The sequence below is a fragment of the Aulonocara stuartgranti genome, assembly GCF_965226115.1.
Source record: "Aulonocara stuartgranti genome assembly, chromosome: 11".
NCBI classification, from domain to species: domain Eukaryota; kingdom Metazoa; phylum Chordata; class Actinopteri; order Cichliformes; family Cichlidae; genus Aulonocara; species Aulonocara stuartgranti.
In genome coordinates, this window is record NC_138947.1 from 4,263,535 (window position 1) to 4,290,719 (window position 27,185).

At 40.1% G+C, this 27,185-nt stretch overlaps 1 protein-coding gene and 2 long non-coding RNA genes across 4 annotated transcripts in view; 2 read left to right on the forward strand and 1 right to left on the reverse strand.

Moving 5' to 3' along the window:
• Positions 1 to 4,631: 4,631 nt before the first annotated feature.
• On the reverse strand, positions 4,632 to 8,741 carry LOC309717384. The gene is made up of 3 exons (XR_014279680.1): positions 8,710 to 8,741; positions 6,429 to 6,474; positions 4,632 to 4,746 (listed from the first exon to the last, which is right to left on the reverse strand). It is a non-coding gene; the product is annotated as an uncharacterized lncRNA (long non-coding RNA).
• A 778-nt stretch (positions 8,742 to 9,519) lies between these two features.
• On the forward strand, positions 9,520 to 18,326 carry LOC309717383. The gene is made up of 3 exons (XR_014279679.1): positions 9,520 to 9,870; positions 12,519 to 12,597; positions 18,254 to 18,326. It is a non-coding gene; the product is annotated as an uncharacterized lncRNA (long non-coding RNA).
• A 45-nt stretch (positions 18,327 to 18,371) lies between these two features.
• Positions 18,372 to 27,185, forward strand: part of ntrk1 (neurotrophic tyrosine kinase, receptor, type 1) — an 82,684-nt gene continuing 73,870 nt past the window's right edge. The window contains exons 1-2 of one of the 2 annotated variants that reach the window (XM_082551907.1): positions 18,372 to 18,413; positions 20,182 to 20,270. The gene's annotated coding sequence lies outside the window, so the exon portion shown is untranslated. The remainder of the gene's footprint in view (positions 18,414 to 20,181; positions 20,271 to 27,185) is intronic. The other variant, XM_082551908.1, reaches the window with a different exon arrangement.

Sequence of the window (27,185 nt, forward strand, 5' to 3'; positions counted from 1 at the left end):
GACCATGTAATTTTAAAATCTGTGTTTTTCTCAACACATGACAAAATAGTGAACTTAGAAAATATACACAAATTGTGAAATTGCACCTCTTTAAAATGCAGCTCAATTAAACCTAGCTCCAAGAATAATTTTCACCGACAGTTCTGAGATAAGCTGCATGTTATTCTTGGATGCGGTTGTAGGACCGGCTTTAAAATCGCATGACAAAAATATCATACACATTAAAAAAAACTGTATCACCAACGTAGCCTGGACAACATTTGCTAGTTAGATGAAGTCAGCTATCTCATTGTAGCATATTTATATGCATATTTATAATCATACGGTTCTTGGAGTGAGTGCATACACTCATGAAGTTTAGTAACTTCAGGTCACTGCAACAAGCCCAGGTACAGTTTACCGACGGATGGGTGCAGGACCTTGAAATGCACCGTGTAGAACGAAAGACCATCGTACGTATCATAAGTTTACCAGTCTCACAAATTGTCGTCATAAATACACATTCATTAACCGTTTATTAATGGGAACTTTGAGCTCAACGGTAATTAATTAGCAGTGGAAATAATTTCTGGTACCCATCACAGAAATGTAGCAGTGACAATAATACTGTATGCTGTAATCGTACTGGGCAATTAGTGATACAAAAAACCTGTTTTATCCTGTGAATAAAAGTATATGTTTTTGTCAATGTACCATAATAACAGAAGCGAAACGCAATATTGTGTCAGGACAATTCACTATTTATGCACAATAAACAAAGGAGCATAGCGCGACAATTTCTGTTCAGCGCCAGACTTGCTTGTAACCTATATCACCAATTATGTTATGAAAATGACGCATTAACTACTAAAAAACACTGACCTTCGTGTAAATGCTTGGAGCAGACTAACCTGTGAGCTGGAGGGTTCTGGGACGTTATATTTGGTCTTAGAATGGCTGCAATCCAGTCGCGTCTTTGTTACTTCGGAAACATGGCTGAACAATTTCTCTTCAACGACGTAATCCGATAACAACCGATCTCTTTACCCGTCGGCTTCCCGTGGCTGTCATGCGACCGGCTATTGCAGTTAATGATACAACAGCTTCTTGACATTTTTGTGTTTCTTTTTATCGCTGTGTAACTGATTTTAATTGAAAGCCTGCGTGCGTTAGTACCGCTTGCCACGAGTTCCCAGAATCCTTTGCGGTTCTACCCGTGAATGACGTCACATTTTCAATCTCTATATAATATGCATGTTAAATTTTATATTTGGGGTAAAATATCAAGTCTTTTCAAGTAAACCGGTTCAAGTCCAATTCAAGTCCCAGGTCATTGGTGTAAAAGTCCAAGTCAAGTCACAAGTCTTAGAACATTTTTTCAAGTCAAGTCTAAAGTCATAAAATTAATGACTCGAGTCTGACTCGAGTCCAAGTCATGTGACTCGAGTCCACACCTCTGTCATTAACATCTGTCTACTCCCTTGTTGTTTGTATTCTGTCCCTTCTGCCATCCCTGTCAATGGACAGTTAACTGCTGGTTCTGTTGGACATGTCTTCCTGTTAAAATAAAAGTTCTTTATCCCCACTGTTACCAAGCTCTTGTTAACCAGGACTGATAGGTGCAAGAACACCAAGGACAAAGGCGTGTCCCCCGCTCCTCTGCTTGCAGAGTTTCTCTTCTGTTTCTGTTTCTTTGTATGTCTCTAGACAAAGATGGTATTGCTTGTATGGTTAAAGTAAACATACTGACTGTCTTTTTCTTCTGTTTTCATGTTTTTCTTATTTTCATTTGCTGTGATTCTGTGCAGTGTGCTTCCATTTTTATGTAATCTCTCCTAGATTCAGTACTGCCTCACTGACTCCCCCCCCCCCACACACATAGTAAGATGTATATTTCCACTGATTACAACAGAGTTCATATGATGTAAATGGTTGAAGATCAAATATCCACCATAATATATGATAATCAGTTTATAAGTGAAACAAAATTTCCAATCAATATTTCAGCGTCTACATTTCAAATTTTCTTTTACATAATTAATGTGTGAATTACTGTAAATTCCCCTTTTAAATGAAAGAACTGGCCCCTGCATTTACCAGCATTACACTGGTCTCTACAATGATAGGTTCTCACTATAAGAAAAAACACCGTTTGAAAGGTGTGGCGTGGGTGTGGTCTCTGGCCAGCTGCAGAGGAGGGGTGATGCAGTGAGCTCCCGGGGCGGCGCAGGGGTAGGGTGAACAGGTGTGCTAGGATCTGACAGTGATTTTGTCTCTTTATATGTTGGCAGTGACAGTCGGAGGGGGGAAGCGGACGTGACAGCAGAGACAGAGCGGGAGTGTCTGTGTCCCAGTAAACAAACCACAGTATTAAATAAAAGTTCTGCTGTCATCATATTCGCTCCAGCGTATGTTTCTTGGGTCCCACGTTACAAAAGGTTTATCATATAATCCTGATAGTTGTTGGATTACCATTATACTATAATTTTATAGACCTTTTTGTAAACCCCATAAATCATTGTAAAATGAATGAACGTAATCTAGATCTTTATTTATATATTTTAAAAAAACCCTGCATTTTTCACCCTGTTGTCAGATTTCTTGACATCATCGCTGTAGTCTGAACTTATTATTTCTCTCTTTCTTGTGACTCGTATTTTTAAAGTAATTTCTCACAATCAGCAGGTCCAGCATCCAGCCTCTGGTTGAGAGACTGAATATTCTTTAGCACACAGGCCAAAGCACTGCAGTGCTGCAGGATCGGGTCAAAGCTCTGGTTCAACACACTGGAGAACCTTCAGCAGGTGATGTACTAGACTCCACCTAAACTGAGGTGTGTTGCTACCTAAACTGAGGCCATTTTATCTACAGAAATAACAGTATTTCCTAATCCACTCAGAGAACGCCATTATTAACAGGTTTGAAAGCCAGTCAATTCGAGTCAATTTGCTATTTAAAATTTTTTAAATAATCCTTTAACCCTCATCTGTGGATTCAGTGACCAATCCTTAGAGCCGTAATTAAATTAAAAAGGCACTCATCTGTTCAAGCACAGCAACCTTTAGGTTTAGAGAAAAAATTCTCCTCCACAAGCATGTAAAGAGGTAGCAGATGTTTTTATTTTTCATGTCGACAGTTTTAGATTGAAATACATACCAAAAATGTTTTCATTAATATGTTCACAACAAGCTTCCGAAGCAAGGCACTGTAAAGATGTGCTGCAATAATGATTTTTAACACTTAAGGCAGTTTGTTATTGAAATACTACAGTTTATGATAAAAAGGCAATTCTAATAAGTTTAAGTGAACAACATTTTGTGTGCTTTCTCTTTGTAATCATCTCACATCAAAACAGAAAGGAAGGAAAAATACATCACCTTCCACACGCCCTCCATTTATGGGCCTGGACTCAATCCTTATACAAAAGACATTTAAATATAGATATCATTCTGAAACAAAATAGAATATAAACTCTTGACAATAGCAAAGAAAAAGGCTGATATCCTTTCCATCTTCCCAGTAGCATTGGTATTTTGCATGCTACGAATGAGTTTTATTGCAAACAGTACAGTATGGGTCCCAGTTATAATAAAAATTAAGCTTGTGATCCAAACTTATGCCATTTCTAAATTGGGATAAAGGTTTACACAACCTCCTTTTATTCTAATAGGTCTGCTGCACACAATAGTAAGGCATCAGAGTGCTTCGCTTTCTATGGAGGAGACTGGAGGACTTTACTTTTTTTAAAATGCAGTGTCTCAAAAGAAAATCTGCGTGCCCTGAAAAAACGTACAGACATGACTTAGTCCTGCAGCTTGTGTCACACAGCAATGAGGGAGACAATGATTTGTTGTCCTTTTAAACAACAAACAACAAAATCACTAGTCTTCCATGCTGCTGTGGACTTCCACATCCATACAGTTAAGGGATTCACCTCTTTCACCCATCACGCAGCTTCTTTCTTTAACTTCAAATACAATAATTTTCGTTCCTGATGCAAAAAGCATCAGTTAAATAATCACAGGGTTAAGCAGCTAAGTACATCTGAATGAAACACAGTTAACACTGTTGGGTTCTTCTAGTCTTGATGTGTCACTGCCAAGTTTTGGGTCATACTCAAGGTGGCCTCCTTGAGCTAACATACAATCCAAATCTTCCTGTGAAGACAGGCGCGGGCTGAAGGAGCTTTCAGGGAAACCACCTTCAACCCAAAGTTTCCTCAGTTGAAGGCCGGAGCTTCACAGCAGAACTGGCTGTGCTTGGCGGCCTTCTCCTTGTGCTCACAGAGATTAAATGATTCAGTTGGCAGCCTGTCAAGAAACCATCTGTAAAAGTGCTTGAAACCAGTATCAAAAGAAACACGGTTAAAAAAAAAAAATAGACAAATTGTGTGGGTTATTATTTCAATTACTGCAGTTATCTCTGTGTGACCGTTATCTTTCATCTGCCATTTTTCGTATTTGAAAGCAGGAATCACAAAGCCTTCATCTTACATCTCTGCTGGCTTGAATACAGAATTTCATTCCTTTTTGACTCTAACTTGTATTATTAAGTACAATTTTACTCCTGCAGTTTCTCTCTCTTTAAATATGGAACTAGCGGAGGGTTAAGTGTTTGCGAGCGTGATGTTCTGGAGAAAGGACGAGGCTAAAAGGATGGACGAAGGCACAGAGGTTTGAGGCAGCGCCCGGGGTCACCGTCAGGGTTATCTGCCTGGTACAAACTATGTGATCCAAGGCTCAGCGCGGCTCCTGACCACCCTGCAAGCTGAAACAGAGAGAAAACACCCTCTAACCAGCTGTCGCGTGGTGTTCATATGTACCAACATCAACATGAATAAACTCAGCTGTCCATCAGCAATGTGACTGCAAGAAATGAATGGCATTTCAGAACGTAAGGACTCCTCTGAAATGATATGAATAGATTTGAAACATTTAGCACAACAATTGGAAAAAAAATCCCTTCTGATTAAAAGCAGCTTCACAACAGAGTACTGTAAAATGCTGCAGTGTGAAGGAGAGCAGCAGTGTGCCTGGTAATTGCTTTAAGTCTATTTTTAAGGAAAAAATTTCAAATCTCTGCTCAAATATCAGATGAAGCTTCTATTCTTATCACGTAATGAACAATTCATAGAAAACAGGATATTCCAATATTTTCTTTCATTGTTTAGACCAAACTAGAAAATAATCTCCAGATTAATCGATAAGAAAGCAGGAACAAACGCAAACACTGAGGCTGTGTGATCCGTCGCCACAGGATTTTCTTCATTTTCCGTCAGTTTTCGTTAAATACTTTAGGAATCTGAAAAATATGTGTGTTATTTTCCATGAGAAAGAAAAACAACACCTTTATCTCCCTGAATCAACCAACTGCATTAATTTAACGCTGCACTCTGTTCCACAAAGTCAACAAAGTCTGCGGGATGCAGGGAAGTTTTGTTTTTTTTTTAATGTCATTGATAATGATCAATAATTTAACATCAGTAGGAGCATTTTGGACCTCTGCAGTCAGCTTTTGAGGGCGGACGGTCTTTTCTTATTGGCAAATTGCCATTTTGTTAATGCTTTAGCTGCATAGGCACATATTACACATATGTAATATGTGTATTACATATTACAGCAATGGAAACATTGCGGTTAATGAATTACATGGGCATGTTAGACGCTCGTATTATTTAAGACCATCGCTTTGACTTTATTTGTTATATTAGAGAAAAAAGCCTATATATTTAAATGCTTGCAAGGGAAAGAGAGCCGTTTGCTGTGAGATTATCCTCTTTAGTTCAAGCTGATAAAAACAGTTAAATGGCTCAAATCTTGATTTTTTTTTTCTGCCCCTTCAATTTGTGTAAAATTTCAGTGTGTAAACTGATTCCAAGTACGTTTAAATCCCACTATTTATGCAGAGAATGTAGTAAGTATTTACTGAAACTTGAGAGCACATCAGCCAATAGCGCTGCCATCTCACCAGACCATCTGAGTGTGTGTATGTGTGTGTATACATACAATGAAACCTGATTCGCTTGAGTGTGTATGGGTTATACATGTACAGAGTGTAAGATGCATGCCAGTCTTAGGTGTGTGTGTGTCTTAGACAGTATTATTAGTGCATTTAAGCGCCTCTCATAGTGAATAAGTGAGAATAGCCTGATTTGTCAGGATGTTACATCTCTGTGCAGCAATTTGATGCCAAATGCGAGGATGCAGACACAGAATGGACCAGTTGCACAATTGAAAATCAATAAGAGAAAGTCGGTGACATTGACACACAATGGCAAGATAGTCACAAATTATTAGTCTTTGGAAAAGCAAACCTAGATTTCTGCAACGGAAAGGCTAAAAACCCAAAATATTTAAAAAAGCGACAAACGAAAGATAAGAAAAACAATACAAGAATATTCAGTGTAATGAGACACGGATTTCTTTCACGGTAAAATTGGTGGCACTTACCATTTCTGAATTAGACACCTGGGGTCATCCACAAGGGCGTCGATTCCTGGCGCACAAAAAAAAAAAAAAAAAAGCAATTTCACTGCACGAAGAGAAGGAAGGTGAAAAAAACCTTTACTTTATAAAGGAGAATTGAAAAATTTTTCAAAGGCTCTCAGAAAAGATGCTGAAATGATTGAGTTGGGGGGGCGGGCGGTTGAGAAAATGGAAGCGTTGAGGGGGCCAATCGGTGAGATCTAAAGACAACAGAGTCTGTATTGGCCTCTGAGGAAAAAGGCACAGTCTGTCTCCATTGCCCAGTGGAGAACACTGATAGATGTGTTTTTGCTGGCATGGGTTATGTTTTTACTCAGGACTGACAGACAGACAGCCCCCATGCACACAGGTGCTATTCAAGGAAACTGTGTAAAAGTGACGTCACTGAGAAAAATCTAGCCCATAAACCTTTTCAGCACTTAAGCTCCGCCCACTACATGTTGCTCTGTTCATATTTTTTTCCCATTTTCTCCATTTTTCTCTCTCTGTATCTCCACATCTCTGCGCTCTTTGTCTGACTATCTTTGTGGGTTTAGCTCTCGCTTTATCAGCCTCTCAGTCCATAAAGTGCATTTCAACAAACTAGGAGGCCATAAACACTTGCAGTAAACCTAAACTAATCTCTTTATCTTTCCATTCCTGTCTTCATCAATCTCTTTATCTGCCTCCATCTCTCTCTCTTTCTGTCTCACACACACACACGCACACACTATAGGTTGAACACACTACACTATACAAATCACTGAGTGTTTGTTTTCATTCCTCGCCGGCACAATATGTTTGTTGGGCTTTTGCAAAATGCACGCAGCTCCTGATGTGAAACCAACAAACGAAGCTTACCCTAATTTTCATAACCCTCCAATTTGGAGCGAGGCTGCCTCTCTTGCTCCTTCTCTCTCTCACTCTAATGCTGAAACACCACTTTGTGAAATTACAGTACAATTTTGAAAAGTAGAAACAGGCAGCAGGCAATTCAGGTGCTCAGCCTCCGCAACAATGGACTGCTGGCCTTGGTGATGGTTGCTAGGCAATGGAGGAAATACAATGGCCTCCTCTGAAACCAAAGGCCCTTAAGTGGACTGACAGGAGCGAAGGCACACACACACACACACACACACACACATATATATACGAACTCACAAAACGGAGCGATGCAGGGAGGAGGAGAGTGCAAGTGAAGCCGTGCACCTCTATGCATAGACGCTCGACCGAAATATTGCAGTTACCTGCTCCTGACCGGGTTGATCAGGCAGGAATCTGTTGGTATTTGGAAATCAAATCCATGGATACGTCCTGGACACATCTGTGCATATATGAACCGTGCCACATGCACGTACTGAAAACACAAGTTGAGAGGTCTTTCTGTTTTTGCACACAGCTTGGGAAAACCCGATAGTGGCAGATAATGTTTCAGACAGAGCGATGTATTGACCAATCACATGGTCAATACAGCAACAATCAGTCTGGCAGGCTGTCTGCCCCTCCATCTGTCTGTTATTTTTCCTTATCCACCGCTCCGTCCTTGCATATCACCATTTACCTGCTGCCTCTCTCATCAAACATCCACCCAATCAACCAGCTAATGAATCAATAATCTGAACATAGTCACCACTTCAGGGAACGTAAACTTGCTCAAGTACTGTACTTGAGTACAGTTGTGAGCTACTCACTCCCTTATATAGTGTATATCTAACACTTCACCTATGCAGATTCAGAATACGATAACAATTAGGATTTCCCCAGGAGGGAATTTAGACATTACTCTCAATCATTTGTCACAGTTCAGGGGAAGTTCCTCAGTAGATCCAGCGGTTAACACCACTGTATCGCAGGCTAGTAGCAATATAAAAGGATCTTTTATCCAGGCTCATAGTAGAACAAAATATTAAAACCAGGAAACTTTCCAAAAGATAACCAGAATAACAAAAAGGTAAAGAAAACAATAGAGGATTTAAAAAAATGGAGGGGAAAAATGTGATGATCTTATAGAGATCAAGGTTGTAGGTGCTGAAATGGCGTTTTCTGTTCTGGAGTATTTATTCACGATAACATTGTCCTGTGTGAGCAGTTTGGACAGGCACTACAAAGAGGTTGAGTGTGTGTTCACTGCTGCCTGATAAATGCAGTGCATGGCTCATTAAAAGACGTTTAATTGTAATAAAGAAGAATTGTAAAAATAAAATAAACACAATTTATGATTTATGGTTCTTAAGGGAAAAAAGTGGATTCTGTGTTTGTATCTCACTCTCAGTTTCCTCTGTGGTCTTCCGCTTTTCCCCCAGCCTAGCAGCTCCATCTTTGACATCCTTATATATCCATGATCCCTCCTCTGCACATGTCCAAACCTTCTCAGGCTCACCTCTCTAACTTTCTCTCCAAACAGTTCAACATGAGCTCTCCCTCTGTATGTATGTCTCCCTGTATACTCATTTCTAATTCTGTCCATCCCACAGAACACTTCCAGCTGTCTTTTTCTTTGTGCCACAAACCACACATCATAGCAAGTCTCATTACCAGCTCATACATCTTTCCTTTGACTCTTGCTACCATTCTGACACTGGTCTCCACCCACTCCAGCCTACCTGCATGCTCCTCACCTCTCTTGTGCACTGTACCTTGACCCCAGGTATTTAAACTTGTTTTGCTCTCTAATCTCACAACTGATCACAAAGTTGTCTGTGAACATTATAGTCCACAGAGACTCCCTTTTTTGACCTCATCTGTCAATCACTATTGCAAGGTGTAACCTCAGCCCCATCTGTCACTCCTACTGCACACCACTACTGTCTCACTATCCTCATACATGGCCTGCATCAACGGCATACTTTCCTGCCACTCCTGGCTTTAGTTCCAAAGCTAATGGAATATGAAACAGGAATAAAATCAATGCATACAAGACAACTTCAGAATACTATCTAAAGGCTGAAACCTTATCAATGTGCACATCTCAAATATGCAACAAAATATGTCCCCACGCCCCAAACAAACAAACAAACACACATGCACGCACAATCTTTTAGTCTTTGCCAGGATACAGGTGGGTTTTATCTCCATCCGCCCTTGTTCATTACTTCTTAGCGAAAGAGTCAGTGTTTGACTGATAGCAGCTGGACGGCTGAAAGCTCTGCAGGAAAAAGGAAACAAGAGCGAAAAATATATTAGCAAAGTTGGCTGAAGTGTGAAACTCCAAACTTCTGTTTAGACTTTCTGGTTTTTGAAAGAGCCACAACAACTTTTAAACGGACTGAAGTGACATTTGCCAGCGAGTTTTCAAGCTGTGCTGCAGCGGAGTAGCTAATTAGCTATCAAACCTGCTAAGTGGCAGCAGCAGTGCCTTTCCCTCAGTGAAGGTTTGTTTAGTGGCAGTTTTATTTGAACGGGAATGTCAAGAAGTGTGCTCATATTTGTAGGTCGATAGGAATATTATATTATTATTTTACATTAGGATGTTATTACCACATGATGCTGCAGTTCAAAGGTCGCGGTTCTTGATTGAGTGGTAGCAGGCTACCAGAGGCCTACACTACAAAGCAGGATTTAATCTTATCCGGGTACCTTTAGGGTTAAGTCCGGGTTTTCAGTACGACGAAGGTGATTCAGTTTTTTACCGGGTATATAACCATGGCAACTTATGCTACAAACTAACCTGTTTCGGAGGTGACGTTACAAATGTCTTTTATTTTTTATTTTTTAAACCTGTCCTGTAGGCAGAATCATGGTCTGAATGCTTTGTTGTGCCAAACACATTTGCTTTTCCAACACTCTCTGTAGACTCTCTCTTCTTAATGTTTCTATTTTATTTATTAAGTTTATTTTATTATTCATATTATTGCCTGTGGGGATATTATGCTGGAGCGGACTGGGGGTGAAGGCCAGATTGGCTAAAAGAAGAGGAAAGCAGAGGAATAGAAGAAGAAAAGGGACAGAACAAAAAAGAGAAAAGGAGGAGGGTGAAGCAAACAGACACGCTGGGCCACTGCTGCAGACCGAGCTCTCACCCAGGAGAGCTCACAATCTGAGGGTACACGTCCTGATGCCTGAGCTCCCACAGTCAAGGGTGGGAGTACCAGGGGGCCAGAGGCAGTGGGCAGCCGACCCCACTGCATGCTTTCCACTCCACGGTGAGCCAACGATGGGGACTTGCACCTCTCAGAACCGCTCAACACCCGGCAGAGCCCCCACCGCACAACAAAGAGGCCCAAGCCACCCTGGAACACAGTCTCCAAGGTAGCAGACGAGCAACACAACCAAAACGCCCAGTCAGGTACCCCACCCCAGGCAGGGTATATGAAATACGGCTGTAGAAGACGAATATCTTTTTCAAAGGAGAGCTGATATATTTTTTGTATCTACAATAAATACAAAAAATGGCACAAACAGTCACAAAGCACAGCGGAAGTGTTTTTTGGGGAGACCGTAACATGACAGGACAGTGGCAGAAGCCAACAGTAAGCAGCTAATGTATCTACAGTATTATTTGACTTATCATTAAAACACATTATATTTCATGTCTTTTCCCCTCACAACACTCATAATTCTCTGCTTCTTTGTTTCTCAGTACAGTCTTTCACATGTTTTGGTTTCTGTCATTTTCACAGCTGTTCCTCACATTACTGTCTCCCCCCAAAATACTTAAATTGTGTTTTTCAGATTTTCTTTCTACTTCTGCTGTGTTTTATTCAGCCCCTGTTGTTTTTGTGTGGTTTTGCAGCAATTTTCAATTGGTTGATGTTTTCTGAAGTTGCACTGACCTCTCAAGGCCACTGTGTATTACCCCTTCATACATCCTGTTGACTAAAGCCCATTTACTAATATAAAGAAATATATTAGAATTTTAAAAAAGCTCATACAAACATCAGCAATCACTTTTTAGCAGACAAAATGATGATCATTCATGATTTTATCTCTTTTCATTTGGATTGCTGCAACAGACAAATCAGTTTTAGATTGCATTCAGACTGTACAGAATGCTGCAGTAAGATTTTATTAGCAATAACAGAAGATCCCATATTACTCAAGTTTTGACTTCTCTTCATTGGTTGCCAGTAAATTTTAGGTTTCATATAAAAATTTTAGCTTTAACTATTAGAGCTCTACACGGTGAAGTATGTCTTTGAACTGTTGAAACTTCATGCTTCTTCCCGAGCACTTAGGTCTTCAGGTCAGAGGCTGCTGTTGGCCCCACGTGCTAGGTTTAGAACCTGTGGGGATCGGGCTTTTCAGGCAGTGGAACCAAGGTGTCTTTATGCTGTACAGACTTTATTGACTCGTTAAAAAAGCAGCTGAAAACATTTCTATAAAGACGAGCTGCAAATTAATTTGTTTTCTTATATTTTCATTATATTTTTTATATTTATATTTTATTTTTCTGCTTATTCTCGTATGACTGAGCCATTAGCTTTTTCTGAATTTGGAGGTCGATTTGTCAAGCTAAGTGTGTCTAGTGTGTGTGTGTGGGGGGGAGTTTCCTGTTGTGCTCGGCTGAATGTCTGGACGTGATGACAGTCTCAAGAAGCTGAAAAACTAAGGTGACTGAACTGCTTTATATTTTGTTTTGTTTTTTAAGACTTTCACTCTCATGCAAAAGGCTTCTTCAGACCTTTGCTCAACTAAAGTGATGGGCCCGCTTATTCAAAGAAACTCGAGTATGTGTCTATACAGTCTTCCTTTTTTTGTATTTGTTTTATTCTTTTATAAGCTAATTTTATTATAAATACAACTGTTTACTGTTATCTGTATTTATCCCATGAGCTTCTTCAGAATCAGAATCAGAAAGGGTTTCATTGCCAAATGTTGAGCGGGTTTACAACATTAGGAAATTGCTGCGGTGCTTCAGTGCAAACATACTGTTATAAATTAAGCTTAAATAGACATGAAAATAAAAATAAGAATAAGAATTAAAAGTGCTAAGTAGATAGATAGATATATACATGATATATACATGAGTGCAGGTGGTGAACATGGAATGATGCTTGTGCTTGTATGTCTGAGCTCTGCAAGTTTTTTACTTTACTAAAAACAAATTTCTTCTGATGTTTGTGCTTTTGGTGTCAGGTAATGGGAGAAATGGATTTCCCACTGGGAAAATGAATGTGGCCTCTCCAGGTTGGAAAAACATCTTAGAAAGTCAGAGGTAATTTCCCTGCATTCATGTGGCTTCTTGGGTTGTTAGAATTCATGAATTGCAAAGTTGTTTCACCAACTTTTTTGTATTCATGTGGAATCAACATGGACACAAGATGGAAAAACTGTTTCAATTTTCAGTATTTAAAGTCTATTGATGGCTGTTTCCACAACGGAAAATAACCTCTCCAAATGTAACTCACACTAGGTGGACAGCAGCTAAATGTTAAAAACCTAGTAACAAATTAAAGGTAACCTTTAGCAAAAAAAGCAATAATATTAAACAATTATTCTGACAAACCAAGTATAAACTTTCAATTCAGTTCAATTCAGTTTTCTTTACATAGCGCCAAATCACAACAACAGTCGTCTCAAGGCGCTTTATATTCTAAGGTAGACCCACAATAATACATACAGAGAAAAACCCAACAATCATATGACCCCTATGAGCAAGCACTTTGGCGACAGTGAGAAGGAAAAACTCCCTTTTAACAGGAAGAAACCTCCAGCAGAACCAGGCTCAGGGAGGGGCGGGGCCATCTGCTGCGACCGGTTTGGGTGAGAGAAGGAAGACAGACAGACAGTGAAGACTTTCACTTTATCCATCCGTCTATTATCTTCCCTTTATTCTTATTAAGGTTTTCCCAGAATTTTCCTGGGAGAAAATATAATTTCCTGTGCCACATGTCCTGGTCTGAGCATTTCAAAAACCGCGGCTCTTATGGGGTTTTTCCCATACAACCTGTCTGTGGGGTTTAAGGAGTGGTCCAAAAAAGAAAAAATGTGGTGAGCAGCAGTTCTCTGGTAGAACATGCCTTCTTCATGCAAGAAGACAGGAGAATTTCTGATTTGAGCTAGCAGAAAAGGAAAAGTAAGGCAAATAATGAAAGTATGTGGAAGAGGATCTTTGAATGCACAACAAGCTGAACTGTGAAGGAGATGGTCTACAGCAGCAGAAGACCACACCAGGTGCAAATCTGTCAGCTGAGAACAAAATGCTGAGGCTACATTTCACACAGGCTTGCCAGAATTGGACAATAGAAGATGTGAAGATTCTGATGAGTCTCAGTGGCTGTCTCATGGCTGCTTCCACCATGTCACCAACCTCAATTCTGGTTCTCAAAAAACAATGAGTTCACTGCACTCAAATGGCCTCCACAGTCACCAGATCTTCATCCAGCAGTCACCTTTGGGATGTTGTGGAGCAGGAGATTGACATCATGGACGTGCAGCTGACAAATCGGCAGTAAATCTTTGATGCTTTATGGATCAAAATCTCTGATAAATGTTTCCAGCACATTCTTGAATCTGTGCCATTAAGAATTAAGGCTTCTCCGATGGCACAAGGGGTCCAACCCAGTACAAGCAAGGTGTACTGTATAAAGTATCCAGACTGTGTGTGTACATTATTTCCAGTTAAAATGGTGGTCTATGTTCTGTATTATTAATAATTGAGACAGGATATCCATAATAATACTCTAACATGCAGCTGTAGCTGTGAGCACAGGGGCCCCACCCACCCTCACTTCAAATCTTCCGGTTACGAGGAACTGCCAATCAGAAGAAAGGTGTGTTAAGAGAATGTGGATGGGAGCTAAAAAGATTGTTTTTGGTTATTATTACTATAATTATTATTATTTGGTTAGATTATTTAGGTAGTGGATAAATTGGGGGTCTGCACCAGTAGAGATTATTTTCAGCTTTGAATCGTGCAAACTTGAGGAACAATTGAAAATACAAAGCTGGAAATGAGCTTAAAAGTTTCCAAACTCTTCATCTAACACACATGGGGTGAATGTAAAAATCTGTTTCTTTTTGGGCAGAATTCAGAATTTTTTTTCTTCTCTTCACGTGTGATTATGGAGCAGAAATGTGTGATTTTCCTCATTAAATTACATGTGAAAACCTGAGTTCAGCAGCAAAATGAAGTCAAATTACAGCGAGGTCTCTAAAACAGCATTAGTCTTCTGAGGAATATAAAATTGCCACTGTACTGTACTTTGTACTGTTATTTTGTCACAGCCAAATCAGACAAGTGCAGTTTGGCAGGACGCGTTTGACTGGCTTGAATTTAATGATAATGCGACGTATAAAGATACATTATGGTACATTTTCCCCCTCTCATTCTGTGATCTTGTTGAAGCATTATCCTGTAGGTTAAACAGAAGTGCATCAGTGAAAATAACAGCATTAAATGCACATTGTCTGGGCGCATATTTAAAAATATATTTAAGTGAAATTAGCTGTATTAAGGCAACAAAGGATTTATTCAAGAACACAACAAGACTGATGGTAATGTCTTTATTTCGTGAACAATAGCATCACAATTTGGAGGTGCAGCTTGGATAATTACAGCCTGGAGCTTTGGGCTTCCTGGCCATGCCATAAAAATGAGTTGCCAGGCACATGCTGACCTTTTGTGATATTTTTAAAAACCCTGAAAATACTAAGAAGGCCAGTGTCTCTCTGACGTACTCCCCTTCCCCCCTCAATCTCATTTCCCCCCACACATCTCCCTCATCTACTGGAGAGAAACTGAAGCACCACTTCAAGCCAGCGCTATTATTTGCTCCTTTCGAGGCCCGGCCCCTGAAGTACTCAGTTAGGACCTGTAATGTAGATTCCATTTCAGCTGCTATTAGGCCTCATCCGTTTTAGCAGACCTGCCTGTTCGTTATTCCTCCACTACTCTCTCCATCCTCCACATGCATCCATCCGACCCCCCCCCACCACCACCCCTTCCTGCTTTCTGCTTTGGTGCTGCCATCCCTCAACTCATCCTCTCATTCCTCCTTAGTCCTCCACCCATCTGCCCCCCATCCCATCCTGCTATCTCTCCACTCCACATCTGACCACCCCAGTTTCTTCCTCCCTCTCCCCTCCATCCATCCACTTCACTTCGCTCCACTCCCATCCCCAGCCTTGCCCCCAGGGGAGCCCTGCAAACTGCTTATTCAACAATCGGCTGCCATAAAGATATGTAATGACATTTTCGAAGGCAAAGAGGCCTGTGTGGTTTTTAATTCATATTTAATGGCTGTCAGGCTAAATAGCCCACTATCCTAAATGGGAGAGAGGCTGCTGCCCTTCCACTTAAGACTGAAAGCCGTCTGCTTGTGGATATCTGCTGGTTGCACAGAGCTTCTGCTGCAGCAGTCCATTTCTGTTTGTTCCTATTTTGGAAAATCACTCAAGGCGCAAAGAGTGACTCCACATCTTTAGAAACAAAGATGAATTTTTTATTCATATCTCACAGGATACTAATGATTTGAAAAAGCGTTCTTGCGGTTGAGGTCGTTTGAATGTGTGGTTCTTTTTTTGATTGGTTTATTTTGTTTAAAATGATTTAAATCAAAAAAGTTCCCAACATGATGCCCTCAAAATGTGCTAATTTTAACATGCAAAATATATTTAATGAAGGCATGCGGTATTCTACCTTCATGCTTTGAAGATTTTCTGAGTGACTAGCCTTTGAAATTCATTGAGTTGGTCAAAATGATCCCCTTTTAATTTGCCTTAGTTTTTGAGGATTTTTGATCCCTCGTAAGAACAGGACAGGAGTTAAAACATTACATTTTCAAAAACACATTGAAGCTCTGTTAAAAAGTAGTGGATTTAAAAAAAACAAACAATGCTTGGTATGAGTCTTTGTTTCTGTTGCTATAAATCATTAATAGGAAATTGTTGCAGTTTTGCTGTTAAAGCTATGATATATACCATCACATCAATGCACAAATTCACATGATTTTGGCTTTAGATTGATTTGATTTGGGTTTTTTTTTTTGCTAGCCCTGAAATTTTCATGTAGCTGTTTTCTGTATTTATGACGTTATTAAGGCTCAATAACTTGAAAAAACCCCAAGCGTATTCGACCTTACTCTGAAGGAAAATCCTGAGCACTGTGCAATTTTTTTTGAGGTTTTAAAAACTATTAGAAATAAATACTTTTTTAATCAACAACCAGAAAAATGCATACACTTCTGTTAATCAGGGTGACACATTTATTGCCTCAAGTAGATGCAGATGAGTCGTGCTTAGTCGAGCCAATAGAACCCTGAACTACTCTAACTACTCTTAATCACAACAATTGAAGATACTACTACAAATAAAGGTACAGTATAGTTTTCAAATAAATGTGTACATAAACACATTTGATATCCCTCAAATTTATACCTTAATATTGGCTGAATATCATACACAGATAAATCTATTCTTGTCTCCTTTTTTCTCTCTTTGTCTGCCTGACAATCTCCTCCTTTTATTCCTCTGAACGCCTGCAAATATCACTTCTCTCCCTCTGTATGTTGCACTTATTCACAGTCCTGCTCCCGGAGAGTTTTTCTTGTGATTGTGCACATGTTTGGAGTATGTCCAGTTAGAAAAGGCAAAGACATTTCTTTCCTTCTTAAAAATAAATAAATAATGCAGGCAGTGCAGAAATGCTCCCTGTGGAGGGTGAATTTATGTTCTTCCTCATGAAACTTCTCCATCATTAATGAGAGAACCGACCAATAGATCTCACGAGGGAGTGTACTCTCCCTGCGTACTTGCTTCTTGGGTTGTGAGGTGCAGCAGGCCCTCCACTGATGGTGACAGCTGTCCAGCCACACTTTCAAGTCATAAATTCACTGTGATTGTGATTGCTGTTATAACTAACCTCTGGAGTAGCTCGCTTGGCATCTTACTGAAGGTTGTCTCAACAGCTTTAAAATGCAAATGTTTTCATCCTGAATTGGTTGAAAAGAAGAGACAGTTTTAATAAAAGCTGTGCTAAACAAACCACTCTTTTTCATTCATTTTGGAAGTGATGTTTGTGTTTGGGAGAAAGTCCTGGTCTTACAAGTGTAGGGAGGAGAGGAGCAGGTGAAATGTAACTACTGTATTCTACCAATGCTTTTATTTTAATCTGATAAAAAACATAAATCAATGATCTGATCGTATGCTTTCAAGATCTCAAGTTTACAAGAATAAAATTCTGGTGTTTTCATTTTTATCCATTTGTCTCTTTGATGGACCTCAAGTGTGCGTCGGCTATGAAGTTAAATATGTCACAAAATGCCAGAGCTTGTCTGCAATTTGCGACCTGTCTACCTTCCCATTGGATAATCTTGCCCAGCTGAATATATGGACTGTCATATATGAGAGCGCTGTGCTGTTAAACCCAGGAAAAATCAGAGGATGAAAAATGTGCTTTAACCTTAAAACCTCTTGCTGATTATTTGTTTATAAAATAAAATCAGGATAATAAATGTCAGTTGCTGGCATTTAGTAGCTGCTCTTATTGGTAAAGAGTAAATAAGCAGGTAGTGGTTTGGCATCATAATTCAGCGGGATGTCTGGATTTGTGGCTTTTATGTTTCCTTTTTTCCACAGAAAACAATTTGCTGTTAGTTTTTGGACTTCATTTGATTCCATAGATCTGATTTAAATATAGTGTTTTGGTCCAAACTGGAATATTTTGTGCAGACACTTACAGTAATCTCACCTGGTTAATCGTTGAAACTGCAAACCAAACTAAAATCTAAATACTATACAAAAAATAAAACAAAAAACAATTAAGACTCTTCCATTGCTATGAGCGTGTGCTAAATAGCAAATGCTTTACTAAAAACTGAGATTGCACAGCAGTAAATCCTCACATTTATGTTGCTGTCATTACATTGCAGACTGTTCTGTTGCGACAACCAGTCAATTTACTCTTCGTTCTCCACGTGCCGATCAGCCCGTGGTCGATGCCTGCCGCTTACCTCCATACAGACGGGAGGTCAGAGGTTTGAAAGGTCGGGACTGTGTGCAGAGTTTCTCCTGGCTGTCTGGAAAATATGAGTAAGTGAGCATTGATCTTTTCCCACTTACTGTAGGTTCTTTTAAGGCAAGGCAACTCTGGAAGCAACGCTAAAAACTAAAGTGTAAAAGGAGAAAATAAGCAGTCAGAGATGACGCGTAAACGCTGAGGGGAAAATGTGGCATTTGCTGGCTGATTTGTAATAATTACATAGTAGGCGCAAATTAAAACCTTGAGGGCCATTTATAATTTTAGATTGCACTTTTGGCCTAATATTTGGCACAGCAGGGGGGTCGGCACAAATGTTTTTAAGCCTTTTCAAAATGAAGTGATGGCTGCACCATTTGGAACGACTTGAAAGTAATCAACAGTGGTACAACAACAGAGAAGTGCGGTAGTGTGCTCAGTCAAATGCGCTAATGCAATCACGTCCATGGAATAGTAATTGATTAAGTGTTAGTTAAAGTTAATTACAGACAAAACGGCTCTCGGACTCACGATGGAATCTGCTCGGCCGCTAAAAAATTAAAGTATTTTTCTCAGTCACTGATGTATATCGTTGGAAATGTAGACAGTGGGTCTAATTGCATGTAAACCACTTGTGCCCAGTCATCTAGCCGATGACTAACTGGTCCAGCATGCAGCATCGCCAGCAGTATTAAGTCATCGTCATGAAACAAAAAGCGCTGGGGGCTGGAGAGAAAAGGATCATCGCTACTACCAAATATTGATGCCCTGGCTGCCTCGCATCATTTTTTTCTGAGCAGGGTCCAGGCGCTGAAATGTAAATAAATCTATCAGGGCAAGGAGCCGGGGGCTCCGGTTACCACTCCTAACAATCAAGAGGCTTTTCATGCTGCCCTGGAGGGCCATTCCTGTAACGCTAGCACACTGGAGAGAGCCACAAATCATCATCTCTCCTATGCTCTCACTCCCACTGTCTCTCTCGTTGGACTCTGGTCTTTCTTTCTATCCTGCCTCTTCCATTTTTTTCCTCCCTCTCTTGTTCTTTCACTCACACCGCAGTCCCCCATTCTCTGTTCCCTTTTTTCTTTTCAGCCTTCTCTCTTGTTAGCACCCATCTTTTCTTCTTAATGCCCTTCATCATAATCTCCTCATGCTCTCTGCTCTCCCACAGCTCTGTCTTTATACTCATACTCCTACTCGTGGTTCTTCACAACTCCCTAAAGCTCATAGTGAGCCTCACATGACAACAAAATGAAAGGCCAGGGACTTGCAGCCACATTTATCAAGATCTCAAAAGATCATTTCATTTTACAACCATTTCTGTGTCAGAAAACCACTTATCAGCACGTCATCTGTACAATAATATAGCATCGGGTTCAGTGCCGGCTCAGGAAGGAAGCTCAAAACGTGGTGCTGTCTGCAGGTGTATTTTTATGTCAATTTCTGTGTATGAAAGGCTACACAGAAATAAATATTGTAATTTTTGGGTCTAATATCCTTCCAAATTATTCTACGCTAATGTATAAGATATCACACAACACTTTAAATAAAGCACAGATTACAAAGTTTCTAAAGGTGTTTACTACACTTGGTCTCTTTTAGTCCTCCAAGTAAATTCAGAGAATTAGTCAGCATGTTTGCACTTATATGAACTCTCAAAACACACACACAGTGAAACAAATCCTCCTCTGTTTACTTACTTACTTGGCCCTTTATTGTCATAATACATATACAATGAAATAAGTAGAATAGTACTGTAAGGTTAAATTTATTGCGTTTTTATTTTTACCTGCAATGGAGAGCTTAATTCACAAGTTAAACATCATATTGTTTTCAAACTAGGCACTGTGACCATGAACTCGTCAGGAGAGCTTTTACTGAGGTCACAGAGTATCAACGCCGAGGGCTGATTTCCCGTAGACTGCAGTACAGTGAGTCTGATGCCCCCTGATGAAAATGGGGATGAATTTTCACTCTTCAGAAAATACAGTCTTTGATTTGATATGTTATGACCATACAGTAGGCTGTAGACAGCGGTCAAAGTCGATTGTGGCAGCTGCAGGAACCTTAAAATGTGGTGTGGCAGTGCAGCAAGGGGCGAAAAAAATTGAGATCCCTTAAAATAACTTCCAAATTGATTTATACTGCGAGCTCCAACAGGTCTGTCTTTGTGGACTGGCTGTGTGGTTTGGCTCCAAAGTTTATATTCTGCTGTAAAAAAGTGTTTTCCCACTTCCTGTTTTCTGATATCTTGCTTTTTCAATTATTTCTCACACTTGCATGGATCAGATTAACAAATTTTAAGATCAGGCAAAGATAACCGGAGTTAATACAAATTACACTTGTTAAGTGATGATTTCATTTATTAAAGGAGAAAGGTTATCCAAACCTACCTGGCCCTGCGTGAAAGAGTAATTGTCCTGAAAACCTAATAACTGTTGTGCCACCGTTGGCAGCAAGAACTCTAATCAAACGTTTGTTTTAACTGGCAGCAAATGTTTCACATCACTGTGGAGGAATTTTGGCTCGCTCTTCTTTGCAATATCTTTCATGAAAATTCAGCCACACTGAGGAGGTTTTGACCATGAACGGCCTGTTTAAGGTCAAAGCATCTCAATCAGATTAAAGTCTGGACTTTGACTGGGCCATAAGCCGAGTGCTCCCGAGCTTGAAGATTTTGTAGTAAAAAGCTGAATTAAGGTTGCATTAATTACATCTTTTTATGAAATGCTGTGTTAGTTTTATACCAGATGTAACGGGATGTAAACATGTCAAAAAGGTTGAACTTTTGTGTCGTCAGTCCACAAAATATTTCCCCAAAAGTCATGGAGATCATCAAAGTGTTTTTTGAGAATATGAGACGAGCCTTTGTGTTCTTTTGGTCAGCAGTGGTTTTCTCCTTTGAAATCTCTCATGGGTAACATTTTTGGCTCGACTCTTTCTTATTGTTGAGTCGCGAATACTGACCTTAACTGAGCCTGCGGTTCGTCAGATGTTGTTCTGGGTTCTTCTGTGACCTCCTGGATGAGATGTCAATGGAGTAATTTTGATAGGCTGCCCACTCCTACCAGTTCACCACTGTCCCAAAGTTTTCCATTGATGTAGAATGGCTGGCCCAGTGGTTCACTGGAGTTCCAAATGGCTTTGTAACTCTTTCCAGACGTTAAGGAGTTTGTTTCTCAGCTGTTTCTTTAGATCATAACATGATGTGCTGCTTTCTGGAATCTTCTATCCTACTTCACGTCGACTGACAGGTTCTATTTAAGTGATTTTTAAAAGTTTGACTGGGCTGGTAGTTATCAGGCCTGGGTGTGATTAATGAGATGTAATGTTGTTTTTGAAAATATGTGGTTAGCTGGAGTTTAAAAAGGGAGCAATTACCTCATCACACAAGCCCAGGTCGGTTTGGTAAGTTTTTTTCCCCTTTCTAAATGATTATTTTATTTATTAAACTGCATTTACTGTAAACTGTATGTACTCTGGCTTTGTATAGTAAAACTAAGAAATTCTCAGATAGTCTCACTGCAGTGTGTACATCAAGTTACATTAGCCTTTCCAACTCCTAGCCACTATAATGTTAGTATAAAGACCATCATAATCTCAAAATAATTATACAAAATTTAACTTTTCTAGAACAGAATAAGGTTTAAGTGTAATCACGTTTCATTAACCTCAGCAGTCCTCATCTCCCAAAGTGATTTCTGGTCTTCCTGTCCTGTCTTGTCCTCTCTTTGTTAGGTCATAATCCATGTCTGAGAGTGAAGTACATTTCAGAACAGTTACTGAGCTTCTGCTCACATCCCTTCAGCAACCGCAGCTCTCTCACTGTCTGCATGAACGTGTGTGTGACTGAAAAGTCACAAGTGTTGGGATGCCATTCTTGATCATTTCAGCCCTCTTAAACCCGTGGCTGCAGATAACTTAAATAAGGAAATATAGTTCTAAGAGGTTCACTTTGGACTGCAGAGGGAAGCGTCAGTGTTTTGAAAAGAACAGGAAGTTAACTATTGAACTCTGTTTTCCCGATTCGGCCCGTGGTCAGCTTTTGCAGCAGCAGCAGTCGCTTGAAATAGAAAAATCAACCAGATTCTCACACTAAGAACATCAGAACCTGAAACTACAGGAGCTTAACCAAATGATGGCAACATAATGAACCTCGAGTTTTTCGGGTTTTCATTTGACTGGCTGCAGCTGCTCTTTGTTCTAGGTAAGGAGAGGCCCAAACCAATGATTATAACAGACATTTATGCATATTTACTGAGGTTAAGTTGATGATATAGAAGTGATAACGACTGCATGGTGTTTATGGGAGAGCGGAATGGGGCGCACGTCAGATTTTGGAAATCCCTGCCGTATGGTATTCATTTGATGTGACTCACAAATGAGTAGATGGCAGTCCCATTAGCTCAACCCTCACAGCACAATATTTGAGTGCCAGCTGTTTGTGTTGCATACCCCTCACTTTTCTTTTGTGGTGGAGAAATGGATTTGCTTTTAAAGACAGCATGCTCTTTTGAGAAAAAAATCGGGAGACTGAGCCGAAATGGTACATGTCGGTAAGAAGGTTTTGTTCAGAGGTGAGAAAGGAGGTTTTGGCGGCTACTGACTCACTGGTATTAATCGTCCATCTCACAAAACCCCTGTACAAATCTTATCATCAACTAGGACACTAAAAGCCTTACTTGCTGCACATTTACACATTATGGAGACATATTTGCTGGTCATGGATGCAGCCTTTACACAAATAACTCCTCATGCTGTCTTCGTCCTGTGATCGATGGTGACCTGATCGTGTATTTGAGCAATCTGGTTTGAGGCCCTGGGACTTGGCTAGTTCTGTTCTGACCCTCAGAGGGCTGCAAGACGACAAAGGTCATGGTCACAGTTTTGACCGATACTGCCAGAGGTCGGTTGATATGCATCAGATGAAACAAAGCACGCCTGAAAATGGGGAGGCCATTTCAAGGATTTTTTGCAATTTTATCATTTCTTTTTAGTTTTGAAGTAAATTTTTCTCGCAGCGTCTACAGGCAGCCAAATTTCTGCTTTTTATACAAAGCTGATCAGCATCAACCCATTGATTTGGTGTTCTAGATCAATAAACCGAACGAAATGTTTACAGGAGTGGTCTAGGTAATAATCTCCTCTGTATGCTGAGCATAATTTCTCATTGGTGTACTTCCTGGGAGAGTGACTAAATCTCATCTCTGTTCCTTAAGTGTGATTTCCCGACTGCCCACAAAGCTGTCAGGCAGCCAGGTGGATTGGATAGTGGTGATTTAGAAAAATAACAGATTGGGAACCCAAGGACCAGCTACACGTTATTGGGCTACAGATGCATTGAACAGTACTGATATAATATCAAAAGAAAAACAGAATTAGGAGTGAAAAATAGTTTTCAGCATTTGTTGCTTCTCAGTGAACTCTGACTCATGACTGTGACTCTGGATGGGTATCGTTTAGGTTTTATCCGATACCGGTGCCAAACCGGTACTTTTGAAACGGTGCTGGTACTTAAACGGTGCTCGAACCGGTGCTTAAGGAATGGAGAACACAAACTTTGTCCAAAAACCTCTTATGTTTTTATTTTTAGCAGTCTCTTTTTTCCTGCAAAATGATAACCAAGTTAGCCTTTTCTGTTGATACAACATACCTCCTTTGTTTGGAACCGGCAGCAAGCTATCAAATACGGTGCATTTCTCGACTTAAAAAAAAAACCCGCTATGCGTCGCCAGGTGTTTCATCAGATTCGAGGTGTTACCTCCTTTGCACAGTATCACCTTAAAGCACTTGTTGCAGGCTGCTGAGTTTGCATCTTTTGCTGTGAAGTACAGCCAGACTTTTGACCGCTTCGCCTTGGGCATTTTTAATCTGTAGCTCTGCTCTAAAAGAACGTACGTACCTGGGCCCGCCTACTATCCTTGGAAAGGTAAAATGATTGGCTAGAATCCAAAGCGTATGACATCTCAGGAAAATAAAGCACCAAAATAAAGCACCGAAATGTGCGCTGCTTTTCGGTCTGGTTACTACCGTTTATGTCAGAACCGGTGCCGGTAGCGATCCCTATGCATAAATGTGCTAAACGTTGTGAATACAATAATAATTTGTTCAAAACACAGACTTAACAATGTGGTGTATGCTGTACAGTGCAGCGAGGAATGCCCAGACCTCTACATTGGAGAGACAAACAGCCACTTCACAAGCGCATGGCACAACACAGAAGAGCCACCTCCACAGGACAAGACTCAGCAGTCCATCTGCATCTTAAGGATAAAGGACACTCTTTCGAGGATGCCAACGTTCACATTTTGGACAGAGAGGACAGATGGTTTGAAAGAGGAGTGAAAGAAGCCATCTATGTCCACTGTGAGCGACCATCTTTGAACAGAGGTGGGGGTTTACGACACCAACTCTCTGCCATCTATAATCCAGTTTTGAGTTTCCTCCCCAGACACCTTAACGCCCACTCACATCCTGGGCCATCTGACCTCAGGAATTCGCATGATAAGGTGGGGCCAGGTTTCACTATGAACACACCCGAAACTCTGGCTGATTGGGGCCCACACCCAGTTTCACACCTTGGCTCAGGTGATTAGAGGATCATCAGGGGGTCCTTTTGTCCCTCTTTGGGGGGAAACTCCCACTAGGTTTAAATCTGGGACTCTCCACCATTTGACCTTAGAACTGAAGAAGCTTCTCGGATGAGAGGTGAAACGTCTTCAAGTAACTTAAAGAAGTCCAGACGCTTTCCTTTCCAAGCTCCTTAGACTACGATGACCTGGATGACTGAGAACCTTCACAGACAATTTGCTCAAATGTTGCGATCATACTATAATTTCTTTCATCTTTTCTCACAAGTATGCAGGGTGTGCTGATAAACAGTGAAATCAAAGTAAATATCAATGTTGTTTTTTTTTTTTTCAATTAAGCCACTAGTTGAGAATTATTTAGACTGTAAAAGTCTTGCAAATTGCTACTTGTACTAATCATTCACATAAGTAGGACTGAAAAAAAGCAATAAAAGGGGATATTTTAGAACAACAGTGTGAGGAGAAGTGGACGGAGCCCTGAAATCATCATTCACTGCTTTGTTTTTTTCTTTTTAACATTTTGTGTATTTCTTCCATCTTTTCATTCTATTTAAGCATAACAGCAGGAAGAAACTTAGTGCGCCTGTCATTTGGGCATTGATAATAGCACCAATCAGTATAATTTTTTTACAGGATCGGACCAGAGCCACTTGAAGCCCAATTTATGTAGTTTGGACATAATTAAGGTTTCAGGCTCAAATGATTCACAACTAACCCCAGTGTCCTAAAAACTCTTTTATATACTACAGAAGTGTGCGATGAAAGCAACAAAGTCATGACAGAGTCTGTGCATGAAGTGTTTGCTGTTTTGTGGACTTTGTATAATGAATGCCTGGTTGAACTTTTTTCTAATTTTTCAGTGGCCTTAAGTTTTTTCAAAGGTTGCTTGTGACCTCTGTTTGCATGCATTTTCACCAATGTTGGGAATTATATGACCGTTCCCGTGGCCAGTGGTTTGGTTGTATACAGTTAAATTACTCTAAAAGGACGTGACACAGCTCTTTCTAAGGCGGGAATACTGCAGTCTCTGGATATAAAAGGATCAGGTGGATGGGATAACCTGGGAATGTCTTCCTTCTGAATCCTTAAAGTTTTTTTTAGTTCAGCATTAAGGACTGATTTCAATGAGTATGTCATATATATCTTGTCAGGAGACCATATGAACACACAACAACTGGTAATTCCTTTAATTTTAAATATGTCTATATTGTCTATCCTGTAAAATAGTCAGATGTCTATTCATATTAATGTACAGAATTCACCTGCTTGCTGCTACTACTGCACATTCACCCAATGTATATACTACATATATATATATATATATATATATATATATATATATATATATATATATATATATATATATATATATATATATGTATATATATATATATATATATATATATATATGTATGTTCTTCCTCTACACCCCCCCCCCCCCCCCCATTTTTTTGCACATGTCGAGGAGCGTGTCAGGCTACATTTCACTGTGTGTTATACTTGTATAACTATGCATGTGACAAATAAAGAACCTTGAACTTGAACTTGAAGATGTAATGATGCATCTTTCGGGACGTTTTGGGGAGTTCCATGAGCCAGAATCCTAATCCAGCTTTTACAGGCACCAGTTCCCCTAACATGCATATCTACTGAGCACTCTCTTTTACCCATTCACACACATTTACACTCATAAATGCAACTATGGGTTCAGTATTGTGCCCAAGGAAATCACCAACCTTCCAATTAGAAGTTGACCCACTCTACCTCCTGAGCTACAGCCACCCCCGGTGTAGAAGGAACAAACTGAGTGGCCAACTAGGAGGCTGGAATTTTGGAAACTAATTGCTGGTTATGATTGTGCCAACATAAGCGTAACACAACATGGTCTGTTCTTCATCCCACCAGAGAGCCCTGCAGGTGGTTATGCCAGAGGGCCTTATATTAAAAGGGAGTTCCTTCTCCCCAATCTCACCAAATCCTTGCCCATGGGGAACTACTTGACCTTTCCTGAAGCTCAGTTTTCCTTCATCCAACACACTGACTGTGAAAACTGACTGTTCACTTAATATCTGACACATTTCAGACCTTTACATGCACTGCATACACTGCAAAACATTGCATACATGAGAGAAGATTCACAGAAAGTTTTAGAGAGTAGAAATGTACAGTATGTGTGACATACATAAGAGAGGGACACTCCAGGTTGAATGCAGACTCTTGTTGTTGGCCTCAGTCCAAACCACTCTAAAGCACCTT